This window comes from Gymnoscopelus braueri, assembly GCF_963280865.1.
Source record: "Gymnoscopelus braueri genome assembly, chromosome: 10".
NCBI lineage: Eukaryota > Metazoa > Chordata > Actinopteri > Myctophiformes > Myctophidae > Gymnoscopelus > Gymnoscopelus braueri.
The window spans coordinates 23,352,692-23,366,206 of NC_137611.1; positions in this window are offsets into that span (position 1 = coordinate 23,352,692).

The following is a 13,515-nucleotide window of genomic DNA, read 5'->3' on the forward strand; positions in this document are numbered from 1 at the left end:
GGTTCGAGACCGGGCGGAAACATCCTTTACAGAACTGTGAGAGTGTCCGACCTGTACGCGCGGTTGCATGTCTACCTTCAATGTGCATGCATGGGGGTCATTATTGCACTTGGCCTGCGTTTTTCTGTATGTTCAGTTTTGCCAAGAAAGCAACGCAAGTGACCCACAATGTAGATTACCTTCTACACAGTGACGATGAATGAAGGCCCTACGTTGTCCCACTTGTCTGTCAGCATTGGAGACTTGCCGTCAGTTCCGTGCGCTTTTACCTGCCGGTGGCTGGGAGGCCCCAAAGCACAAGGGCAGCAGTTTCCGTAGTGTAGTGGTTATCACGTTCGCCTCACACGCGAAAGGTCCCCGGTTCGAAACCGGGCGGAAACATGTTTGTTTCTTTGTCACCCTGCTCTCCGTCGATGGCGCGTCCTGTTGCAGCGGAATCTGAATGCGACGTGGCTCGCGGTAGAATTCCGTGCCGTTCACGTCGCAGCGTGACTGGCGGGTGACAGGTGATGGTTAGGCGCATGTGTCCTCGTTAGTATAGTGGTGAGTATCCCCGCCTGTCACGCGGGAGACCGGGGTTCGATTCCCCGACGGGGAGACGCTTGCAGTTTAAACATTACATTACATTACAGTCATTTAGCAGACGCTTTTATCCAAAGCGACTTACAATAAGTGCATTCAACATAGGTAGGGAACAAAAACTACTAATCACCAGAAGTATTAAGTGCATTTTCTGCAAAAACAAGCAACCAAGAGTATACCTAGCACTAAGGTAAAAGTGCAATATATCAGCTACCTATTTTCCTTAAACAGATGAGACAACAATAGCTAAATCAAATGAGCAGGAGCTAAAACAAATAAGTGTATCGACTAAACAAGATCCAATAAAACAGTACAACAATAACACAAGCGTTCGTACAACTAGTTAACAACAAGTAGGCCAGGCAGAGAGGATGGGTAGTGTTTCCTGAAGGGGTGGGTTTTGAGCCTGCGGCGAAAGATGGGCAGTTACTCTGCTGTCCTGACATCAGTGGGAAGTTCATTCCACCACTGTGGGGCCAGAACAGAAACAAGTCGTGACCGTGTGGACCGGCCAGAAGGACCCTTGAGTGACAAAGTGTCGTCCCTGGGTGGGCTTGAACCACCAACCTTTCGGTTAACAGCCGAACGCGCTAACCAATTGCGCCACAGAGACTTTATTACTCACCTTTTACACACCTTTTACACACCTTTTCCTTTAAACACCGAGACCTCTGAGCATGTGGAGTTGGGCAGTGACGTCCAGAGTTGCTCTGACTGTGTTGCACATCTCTTTGACATGTGGTGGCGCGGAACCTTTCCTTGATCTGTATCTCCCGTCAGCAGCAGACGTCTTTACACCCGGCCATCTCTTCAGAGTACACAGGGTTGTCTTGGTGGAGCTTGACTTCATAGCTCCGACCGGTTCTCAAGTGCAACACAGCTCTGTGTGACACATCTCTGACATGGCTCTCAGGGTTTGGCGGCAGGCACAGACTCTGTACTTTATGGCAGCCTCCCATCAGCATGACCCTTGATGCCAGCGGGATCCTCTGCCACCCTACGCTCCATCGATAGCCTGTCGCATTACAGGGGAGTCCGGGCCATCTTGGAGTTTTTGAATGCGACACAACTTGCAGTTGAACGTCACTCACCTTGCGTCGGTAGCGCACTCGTGACCGGCGGATGACAGGAGGCGGGCAGATGTGTCCTCGTTAGTATAGTGGTGAGTATCCCCGCCTGTCACGCGGGAGACCGGGGTTCGATTCCCCGACGGGGAGGCGCGCTCTCTTTAGCCCTGAGATGGCCAAACCCTCAACATGTCATATGTTTTTGGGAAGCTGGCCTGAAGTCCTCTTGAATGGGGCGATTCTTTTAACTTGCAAACACACCCCAGAGGTTGCGTGTCCCATGCATTGGTGGTTCAGTGGTAGAATTCTCGCCTGCCACGCGGGAGGCCCGGGTTCGATTCCCGGCCAATGCAAGGCAGTCTTTTGAACGTGTGCGGAATTGATTGCATTCCCGTAAAAGAAGAAAAGTGAAGTAAATTCAAACTTGAATGCAGAAATGGGCCACATCTCCCAAATCGCTTGTGCCACTGTTTCCAGTATAGGCTCTTGCTGCTGGGAACCAATTCCCGGCTCCTTGGTCATCAGAGCATTGCGGTAGAAGTCGCAGCTGTGCTTGTAGTGGCTTATTACACACCTGGCGGGTTGCAGTCCGTGGCAGGACTTCAGCGCCTGTTTCCGTAGTGTAGTGGTTATCACGTTCGCCTAACACGCGAAAGGTCCCCGGTTCGAGACCGGGCGGAAACATCCTTTACAGAACTGTGAGAGTGTCCGACCTGTACGCGCGGTTGCATGTCTACCTTCAATGTGCATGCATGGGGGTCATTATTGCACTTGGCCTGCGTTTTTCTGTATGTTCAGTTTTGCCAAGAAAGCAACGCAAGTGACCCACAATGTAGATTACCTTCTACACAGTGACGATGAATGAAGGCCCTACGTTGTCCCACTTGTCTGTCAGCATTGGAGACTTGCCGTCAGTTCCGTGCGCTTTTACCTGCCGGTGGCTGGGAGGCCCCAAAGCACAAGGGCAGCAGTTTCCGTAGTGTAGTGGTTATCACGTTCGCCTCACACGCGAAAGGTCCCCGGTTCGAAACCGGGCGGAAACATGTTTGTTTCTTTGTCACCCTGCTCTCCGTCGATGGCGCGTCCTGTTGCAGCGGAATCTGAATGCGACGTGGCTCGCGGTAGAATTCCGTGCCGTTCACGTCGCAGCGTGACTGGCGGGTGACAGGTGATGGTTAGGCGCATGTGTCCTCGTTAGTATAGTGGTGAGTATCCCCGCCTGTCACGCGGGAGACCGGGGTTCGATTCCCCGACGGGGAGACGCTTGCAGTTTAAACATTACATTACATTACAGTCATTTAGCAGACGCTTTTATCCAAAGCGACTTACAATAAGTGCATTCAACATAGGTAGGGAACAAAAACTACTAATCACCAGAAGTATTAAGTGCATTTTCTGCAAAAACAAGCAACCAAGAGTATACCTAGCACTAAGGTAAAAGTGCAATATATCAGCTACCTATTTTCCTTAAACAGATGAGACAACAATAGCAAAATCAAATGAGCAGGAGCTAAAACAAATAAGTGTATCGACTAAACAAGATCCAATAAAACAGTACAACAATAACACAAGCGTTCGTACAACTAGTTAACAACAAGTAGGCCAGGCAGAGAGGATGGGTAGTGTTTCCTGAAGGGGTGGGTTTTGAGCCTGCGGCGAAAGATGGGCAGTGACTCTGCTGTCCTGACATCAGTGGGAAGTTCATTCCACCACTGTGGGGCCAGAACAGAAACAAGTCGTGACCGTGTGGACCGGCCAGAAGGACCCTTGAGTGACAAAGTGTCGTCCCTGGGTGGGCTTGAACCACCAACCTTTCGGTTAACAGCCGAACGCGCTAACCAATTGCGCCACAGAGACTTTATTACTCACCTTTTACACACCTTTTACACACCTTTTCCTTTAAACACCGAGACCTCTGAGCATGTGGAGTTGGGCAGTGACGTCCAGAGTTGCTCTGACTGTGTTGCACATCTCTTTGACATGTGGTGGCGCGGAACCTTTCCTTGATCTGTATCTCCCGTCAGCAGCAGACGTCTTTACACCCGGCCATCTCTTCAGAGTACACAGGGTTGTCTTGGTGGAGCTTGACTTCATAGCTCCGACCGGTTCTCAAGTGCAACACAGCTCTGTGTGACACATCTCTGACATGGCTCTCAGGGTTTGGCGGCAGGCACAGACTCTGTACTTTATGGCAGCCTCCCATCAGCATGACCCTTGATGCCAGCGGGATCCTCTGCCACCCTACGCTCCATCGATAGCCTGTCGCATTACAGGGGAGTCCGGGCCATCTTGGAGTTTTTGAGTGCGACACAACTTGCAGTTGAACGTCACTCACCTTGCGTCGGTAGCGCACTCGTGGCCGGCGGATGACAGGAGGCGGGCAGATGTGTCCTCGTTAGTATAGTGGTGAGTATCCCCGCCTGTCACGCGGGAGACCGGGGTTCGATTCCCCGACGGGGAGGCGCGCTCTCTTTAGCCCTGAGATGGCCAAACCCTCAACATGTCATATGTTTTTGGGAAGCTGGCCTGAAGTCCTCTTGAATGGGGCGATTCTTTTAACTTGCAAACACACCCCAGAGGTTGCGTGTCCCATGCATTGGTGGTTCAGTGGTAGAATTCTCGCCTGCCACGCGGGAGGCCCGGGTTCGATTCCCGGCCAATGCAAGGCAGTCTTTTGAACGTGTGCGGAATTGATTGCATTCCCGTAAAAGAAGAAAAGTGAAGTAAATTCAAACTTGAATGCAGAAATGGGCCACATCTCCCAAATCGCTTGTGCCACTGTTTCCAGTATAGGCTCTTGCTGCTGGGAACCAATTCCCGGCTCCTTGGTCATCAGAGCATTGCGGTAGAAGTCGCAGCTGTGCTTGTAGTGGCTTATTACACACCTGGCGGGTTGCAGTCCGTGGCAGGACTTCAGCGCCTGTTTCCGTAGTGTAGTGGTTATCACGTTCGCCTAACACGCGAAAGGTCCCCGGTTCGAGACCGGGCGGAAACATCCTTTACAGAACTGTGAGAGTGTCCGACCTGTACGTGCGGTTGCATGTCTACCTTCAATGTGCATGCATGGGGGTCATTATTGCACTTGGCCTGCGTTTTTCTGTATGTTCAGTTTTGCCAAGAAAGCAACGCAAGTGACCCACAATGTAGATTACCTTCTACACAGTGACGATGAATGAAGGCCCTACGCTGTCCCACTTGTCTGTCAGCATTGGAGACTTGCCGTCAGTTCCGTGCGCTTTTACCTGCCGGTGGCTGGGAGGCCCCAAAGCACAAGGGCAGCAGTTTCCGTAGTGTAGTGGTTATCACGTTCGCCTCACACGCGAAAGGTCCCCGGTTCGAAACCGGGCGGAAACATGTTTGTTTCTTTGTCACCCTGCTCTCCGTCGATGGCGCGTCCTGTTGCAGCGGAATCTGAATGCGACGTGGCTCGCGGTAGAATTCCGTGCCGTCCACGTCGCAGCGTGACTGGCGGGTGACAGGTGATGGTTAGGCGCATGTGTCCTCGTTAGTATAGTGGTGAGTATCCCCGCCTGTCACGCGGGAGACCGGGGTTCGATTCCCCGACGGGGAGACGCTTGCAGTTTAAACATTACATTACATTACAGTCATTTAGCAGACGCTTTTATCCAAAGCGACTTACAATAAGTGCATTCAACATAGGTAGGGAACAAAAACTACTAATCACCAGAAGTATTAAGTGCATTTTCTGCAAAAACAAGCAACCAAGAGTATACCTAGCACTAAGGTAAAAGTGCAATATATCAGCTACCTATTTTCCTTAAACAGATGAGACAACAATAGCAAAATCAAATGAGCAGGAGCTAAAACAAATAAGTGTATCGACTAAACAAGATCCAATAAAACAGTACAACAATAACACAAGCGTTCGTACAACTAGTTAACAACAAGTAGGCCAGGCAGAGAGGATGGGTAGTGTTTCCTGAAGGGGTGGGTTTTGAGCCTGCGGCGAAAGATGGGCAGTGACTCTGCTGTCCTGACATCAGTGGGAAGTTCATTCCACCACTGTGGGGCCAGAACAGAAACAAGTCGTGACCGTGTGGACCGGCCAGAAGGACCCTTGAGTGACAAAGTGTCGTCCCTGGGTGGGCTTGAACCACCAACCTTTCGGTTAACAGCCGAACGCGCTAACCAATTGCGCCACAGAGACTTTATTACTCACCTTTTACACACCTTTTACACACCTTTTCCTTTAAACACCGAGACCTCTGAGCATGTGGAGTTGGGCAGTGACGTCCAGAGTTGCTCTGACTGTGTTGCACATCTCTTTGACATGTGGTGGCGCGGAACCTTTCCTTGATCTGTATCTCCCGTCAGCAGCAGACGTCTTTACACCCGGCCATCTCTTCAGAGTACACAGGGTTGTCTTGGTGGAGCTTGACTTCATAGCTCCGACCGGTTCTCAAGTGCAACACAGCTCTGTGTGACACATCTCTGACATGGCTCTCAGGGTTTGGCGGCAGGCACAGACTCTGTACTTTATGGCAGCCTCCCATCAGCATGACCCTTGATGCCAGCGGGATCCTCTGCCACCCTACGCTCCATCGATAGCCTGTCGCATTACAGGGGAGTCCGGGCCATCTTGGAGTTTTTGAATGCGACACAACTTGCAGTTGAACGTCACTCACCTTGCGTCCGTAGCGCACTCGTGGCCGGCGGATGACAGGAGGCGGGCAGATGTGTCCTCGTTAGTATAGTGGTGAGTATCCCCGCCTGTCACGCGGGAGACCGGGGTTCGATTCCCCGACGGGGAGGCGCGCTCTCTTTAGCCCTGAGATGGCCAAACCCTCAACATGTCATATGTTTTTGGGAAGCTGGCCTGAAGTCCTCTTGAATGGGGCGATTCTTTTAACTTGCAAACACACCCCAGAGGTTGCGTGTCCCATGCATTGGTGGTTCAGTGGTAGAATTCTCGCCTGCCACGCGGGAGGCCCGGGTTCGATTCCCGGCCAATGCAAGGCAGTCTTTTGAACGTGTGCGGAATTGATTGCATTCCCGTAAAAGAAGAAAAGTGAAGTAAATTCAAACTTGAATGCAGAAATGGGCCACATCTCCCAAATCGCTTGTGCCACTGTTTCCAGTATAGGCTCTTGCTGCTGGGAACCAATTCCCGGCTCCTTGGTCATCAGAGCATTGCGGTAGAAGTCGCAGCTGTGCTTGTAGTGGCTTATTACACACCTGGCGGGTTGCAGTCCGTGGCAGGACTTCAGCGCCTGTTTCCGTAGTGTAGTGGTTATCACGTTCGCCTAACACGCGAAAGGTCCCCGGTTCGAGACCGGGCGGAAACATCCTTTACAGAACTGTGAGAGTGTCCGACCTGTACGCGCGGTTGCATGTCTACCTTCAATGTGCATGCATGGGGGTCATTATTGCACTTGGCCTGCGTTTTTCTGGATGTTCAGTTTTGCCAAGAAAGCAACGCAAGTGACCCACAATGTAGATTACCTTCTACACAGTGACGATGAATGAAGGCCCTACGTTGTCCCACTTGTCTGTCAGCATTGGAGACTTGCCGTCAGTTCCGTGCGCTTTTACCTGCCGGTGGCTGGGAGGCCCCAAAGCACAAGGGCAGCAGTTTCCGTAGTGTAGTGGTTATCACGTTCGCCTCACACGCGAAAGGTCCCCGGTTCGAAACCGGGCGGAAACATGTTTGTTTCTTTGTCACCCTGCTCTCCGTCGATGGCGCGTCCTGTTGCAGCGGAATCTGAATGCGACGTGGCTCGCGGTAGAATTCCGTGCCGTTCACGTCGCAGCGTGACTGGCGGGTGACAGGTGATGGTTAGGCGCATGTGTCCTCGTTAGTATAGTGGTGAGTATCCCCGCCTGTCACGCGGGAGACCGGGGTTCGATTCCCCGACGGGGAGACGCTTGCAGTTTAAACATTACATTACATTACAGTCATTTAGCAGACGCTTTTATCCAAAGCGACTTACAATAAGTGCATTCAACATAGGTAGGGAACAAAAACTACTAATCACCAGAAGTATTAAGTGCATTTTCTGCAAAAACAAGCAACCAAGAGTATACCTAGCACTAAGGTAAAAGTGCAATATATCAGCTACCTATTTTCCTTAAACAGATGAGACAACAATAGCAAAATCAAATGAGCAGGAGCTAAAACAAATAAGTGTATCGACTAAACAAGATCCAATAAAACAGTACAACAATAACACAAGCGTTCGTACAACTAGTTAACAACAAGTAGGCCAGGCAGAGAGGATGGGTAGTGTTTCCTGAAGAGGTGGGTTTTCAGCCTGCGGCGAAAGATGGGCAGTGACTCTGGTGTCCTGACATCAGTGGGAAGTTCATTCCACCACTGTGGGGCCAGAACAGAAACAAGTCGTGACCGTGTGGACCGGCCAGAAGGACCCTTGAGTGACAAAGTGTCGTCCCTGGGTGGGCTTGAACCACCAACCTTTCGGTTAACAGCCGAACGCGCTAACCAATTGCGCCACAGAGACTTTATTACTCAACTTTTACACACCTTTTACACACCTTTTCCTTTAAACACCGAGACCTCTGAGCATGTGGAGTTGGGCAGTGACGTCCAGAGTTGCTCTGACTGTGTTGCACATCTCTTTGACATGTGGTGGCGCGGAACCTTTCCTTGATCTGTATCTCCCGTCAGCAGCAGACGTCTTTACACCCGGCCATCTCTTCAGAGTACACAGGGTTGTCTTGGTGGAGCTTGACTTCATAGCTCCGACCGGTTCTCAAGTGCAACACAGCTCTGTGTGACACATCTCTGACATGGCTCTCAGGGTTTGGCGGCAGGCACAGACTCTGTACTTTATGGCAGCCTCCCATCAGCATGACCCTTGATGCCAGCGGGATCCTCTGCCACCCTACGCTCCATCGATAGCCTGTCGCATTACAGGGGAGTCCGGGCCATCTTGGAGTTTTTGAATGCGACACAACTTGCAGTTGAACGTCACTCACCTTGCGTCGGTAGCGCACTCGTGGCCGGCGGATGACAGGAGGCGGGCACATGTGTCCTCGTTAGTATAGTGGTGAGTATCCCCGCCTGTCACGCGGGAGACCGGGGTTCGATTCCCCGACGGGGAGGCGCGCTCTCTTTAGCCCTGAGATGGCCAAACCCTCAACATGTCATATGTTTTTGGGAAGCTGGCCTGAAGTCCTCTTGAATGGGGCGATTCTTTTAACTTGCAAACACACCCCAGAGGTTGCGTGTCCCATGCATTGGTGGTTCAGTGGTAGAATTCTCGCCTGCCACGCGGGAGGCCCGGGTTCGATTCCCGGCCAATGCAAGGCAGTCTTTTGAACGTGTGCGGAATTGATTGCATTCCCGTAAAAGAAGAAAAGTGAAGTAAATTCAAACTTGAATGCAGAAATGGGCCACATCTCCCAAATCGCTTGTGCCACTGTTTCCAGTATAGGCTCTTGCTGCTGGGAACCAATTCCCGGCTCCTTGGTCATCAGAGCATTGCGGTAGAAGTCGCAGCTGTGCTTGTAGTGGCTTATTACACACCTGGCGGGTTGCAGTCCGTGGCAGGACTTCAGCGCCTGTTTCCGTAGTGTAGTGGTTATCACGTTCGCCTAACACGCGAAAGGTCCCCGGTTCGAGACCGGGCGGAAACATCCTTTACAGAACTGTGAGAGTGTCCGACCTGTACGCGCGGTTGCATGTCTACCTTCAATGTGCATGCATGGGGGTCATTATTGCACTTGGCCTGCGTTTTTCTGGATGTTCAGTTTTGCCAAGAAAGCAACGCAAGTGACCCACAATGTAGATTACCTTCTACACAGTGACGATGAATGAAGGCCCTACGTTGTCCCACTTGTCTGTCAGCATTGGAGACTTGCCGTCAGTTCCGTGCGCTTTTACCTGCCGGTGGCTGGGAGGCCCCAAAGCACAAGGGCAGCAGTTTCCGTAGTGTAGTGGTTATCACGTTCGCCTCACACGCGAAAGGTCCCCGGTTCTAAACCGGGCGGAAACATGTTTGTTTCTTTGTCACCCTGCTCTCCGTCGATGGCGCGTCCTGTTGCAGCGGAATCTGAATGCGACGTGGCTCGCGGTAGAATTCCGTGCCGTTCACGTCGCAGCGTGACTGGCGGGTGACAGGTGATGGTTAGGCGCATGTGTCCTCGTTAGTATAGTGGTGAGTATCCCCGCCTGTCACGCGGGAGACCGGGGTTCGATTCCCCGACGGGGAGACGCTTGCAGTTTAAACATTACATTACATTACAGTCATTTAGCAGACGCTTTTATCCAAAGCGACTTACAATAAGTGCATTCAACATAGGTAGGGAACAAAAACTACTAATCACCAGAAGTATTAAGTGCATTTTCTGCAAAAACAAGCAACCAAGAGTATACCTAGCACTAAGGTAAAAGTGCAATATATCAGCTACCTATTTTCCTTAAACAGATGAGACAACAATAGCAAAATCAAATGAGCAGGAGCTAAAACAAATAAGTGTATCGACTAAACAAGATCCAATAAAACAGTACAACAATAACACAAGCGTTCGTACAACTAGTTAACAACAAGTAGGCCAGGCAGAGAGGATGGGTAGTGTTTCCTGAAGAGGTGGGTTTTCAGCCTGCGGCGAAAGATGGGCAGTGACTCTGCTGTCCTGACATCAGTGGGAAGTTCATTCCACCACTGTGGGGCCAGAACAGAAACAAGTCGTGACCGTGTGGACCGGCCAGAAGGACCCTTGAGTGACAAAGTGTCGTCCCTGGGTGGGCTTGAACCACCAACCTTTCGGTTAACAGCCGAACGCGCTAACCAATTGCGCCACAGAGACTTTATTACTCACCTTTTACACACCTTTTACACACCTTTTCCTTTAAACACCGAGACCTCTGAGCATGTGGAGTTGGGCAGTGACGTCCAGAGTTGCTCTGACTGTGTTGCACATCTCTTTGACATGTGGTGGCGCGGAACCTTTCCTTGATCTGTATCTCCCGTCAGCAGCAGACGTCTTTACACCCGGCCATCTCTTCAGAGTACACAGGGTTGTCTTGGTGGAGCTTGACTTCATAGCTCCGACCGGTTCTCAAGTGCAACACAGCTCTGTGTGACACATCTCTGACATGGCTCTCAGGGTTTGGCGGCAGGCACAGACTCTGTACTTTATGGCAGCCTCCCATCAGCATGACCCTTGATGCCAGCGGGATCCTCTGCCACCCTACGCTCCATCGATAGCCTGTCGCATTACAGGGGAGTCCGGGCCATCTTGGAGTTTTTGAATGCGACACAACTTGCAGTTGAACGTCACTCACCTTGCGTCGGTAGCGCACTCGTGGCCGGCGGATGACAGGAGGCGGGCACATGTGTCCTCGTTAGTATAGTGGTGAGTATCCCCGCCTGTCACGCGGGAGACCGGGGTTCGATTCCCCGACGGGGAGGCGCGCTCTCTTTAGCCCTGAGATGGCCAAACCCTCAACATGTCATATGTTTTTGGGAAGCTGGCCTGAAGTCCTCTTGAATGGGGCGATTCTTTTAACTTGCAAACACACCCCAGAGGTTGCGTGTCCCATGCATTGGTGGTTCAGTGGTAGAATTCTCGCCTGCCACGCGGGGGAGGCCCGGGTTCGATTCCCGGCCAATGCAAGGCAGTCTTTTGAACGTGTGCGGAATTGATTGCATTCCCGTAAAAGAAGAAAAGTGAAGTAAATTCAAACTTGAATGCAGAAATGGGCCACATCTCCCAAATCGCTTGTGCCACTGTTTCCAGTATAGGCTCTTGCTGCTGGGAACCAATTCCCGGCTCCTTGGTCATCAGAGCATTGCGGTAGAAGTCGCAGCTGTGCTTGTAGTGGCTTATTACACACCTGGCGGGTTGCAGTCCGTGGCAGGACTTCAGCGCCTGTTTCCGTAGTGTAGTGGTTATCACGTTCGCCTAACACGCGAAAGGTCCCCAATTCGAGACCGGGCGGAAACATCCTTTACAGAACTGTGAGAGTGTCCGACCTGTACGCGCGGTTGCATGTCTACCTTCAATGTGCATGCATGGGGGTCATTATTGCACTTGGCCTGCGTTTTTCTGGATGTTCAGTTTTGCCAAGAAAGCAACGCAAGTGACCCACAATGTAGATTACCTTCTACACAGTGACGATGAATGAAGGCCCTACGTTGTCCCACTTGTCTGTCAGCATTGGAGACTTGCCGTCAGTTCCGTGCGCTTTTACCTGCCGGTGGCTGGGAGGCCCCAAAGCACAAGGGCAGCAGTTTCCGTAGTGTAGTGGTTATCACGTTCGCCTCACACGCGAAAGGTCCCCGGTTCGAAACCGGGCGGAAACATGTTTGTTTCTTTGTCACCCTGCTCTCCGTCGATGGCGCGTCCTGTTGCAGCGGAATCTGAATGCGACGTGGCTCGCGGTAGAATTCCGTGCCGTTCACGTCGCAGCGTGACTGGCGGGTGACAGGTGATGGTTAGGCGCATGTGTCCTCGTTAGTATAGTGGTGAGTATCCCCGCCTGTCACGCGGGAGACCGGGGTTCGATTCCCCGACGGGGAGACGCTTGCAGTTTAAACATTACATTACAGTCATTTAGCAGACGCTTTTATCCAAAGCGACTTACAATAAGTGCATTCAACATAGGTAGGGAACAAAAACTACTAATCACCAGAAGTATTAAGTGCATTTTCTGCAAAAACAAGCAACCAAGAGTATACCTAGCACTAAGGTAAAAGTGCAATATATCAGCTACCTATTTTCCTTAAACAGATGAGACAACAATAGCAAAATCAAATGAGCAGGAGCTAAAACAAATAAGTGTATCGACTAAACAAGATCCAATAAAACAGTACAACAATAACACAAGCGTTCGTACAACTAGTTAACAACAAGTAGGCCAGGCAGAGAGGATGGGTAGTGTTTCCTGAAGGGGTGGGTTTTGAGCCTGCGGCGAAAGATGGGCAGTGACTCTGCTGTCCTGACATCAGTGGGAAGTTCATTCCACCACTGTGGGGCCAGAACAGAAACAAGTCGTGACCGTGTGGACCGGCCAGAAGGACCCTTGAGTGACAAAGTGTCGTCCCTGGGTGGGCTTGAACCACCGACCTTTCGGTTAACAGCCGAACGCGCTAACCAATTGCGCCACAGAGACTTTATTACTCACCTTTTACACACCTTTTACACACCTTTTCCTTTAAACACCGAGACCTCTGAGCATGTGGAGTTGGGCAGTGACGTCCAGAGTTGCTCTGACTGTGTTGCACATCTCTTTGACATGTGGTGGCGCGGAACCTTTCCTTGATCTGTATCTCCCGTCAGCAGCAGACGTCTTTACACCCGGCCATCTCTTCAGAGTACACAGGGTTGTCTTGGTGGAGCTTGACTTCATAGCTCCGACCGGTTCTCAAGTGCAACACAGCTCTGTGTGACACATCTCTGACATGGCTCTCAGGGTTTGGCGGCAGGCACAGACTCTGTACTTTATGGCAGCCTCCCATCAGCATGACCCTTGATGCCAGCGGGATCCTCTGCCACCCTACGCTCCATCGATAGCCTGTCGCATTACAGGGGAGTCCGGGCCATCTTGGAGTTTTTGAATGCGACACAACTTGCAGTTGAACGTCACTCACCTTGCGTCGGTAGCGCACTCGTGGCCGGCGGATGACAGGAGGCGGGCAGATGTGTCCTCGTTAGTATAGTGGTGAGTATCCCCGCCTGTCACGCGGGAGACCGGGGTTCGATTCCCCGACGGGGAGGCGCGCTCTCTTTAGCCCTGAGATGGCCAAACCCTCAACATGTCATATGTTTTTGGGAAGCTGGCCTGAAGTCCTCTTGAATGGGGCGATTCTTTTAACTTGCAAACACACCCCAGAGGTTGCGTGTCCCATGCATTGGTGGTTCAGTGGTAGAATTCTCGCCT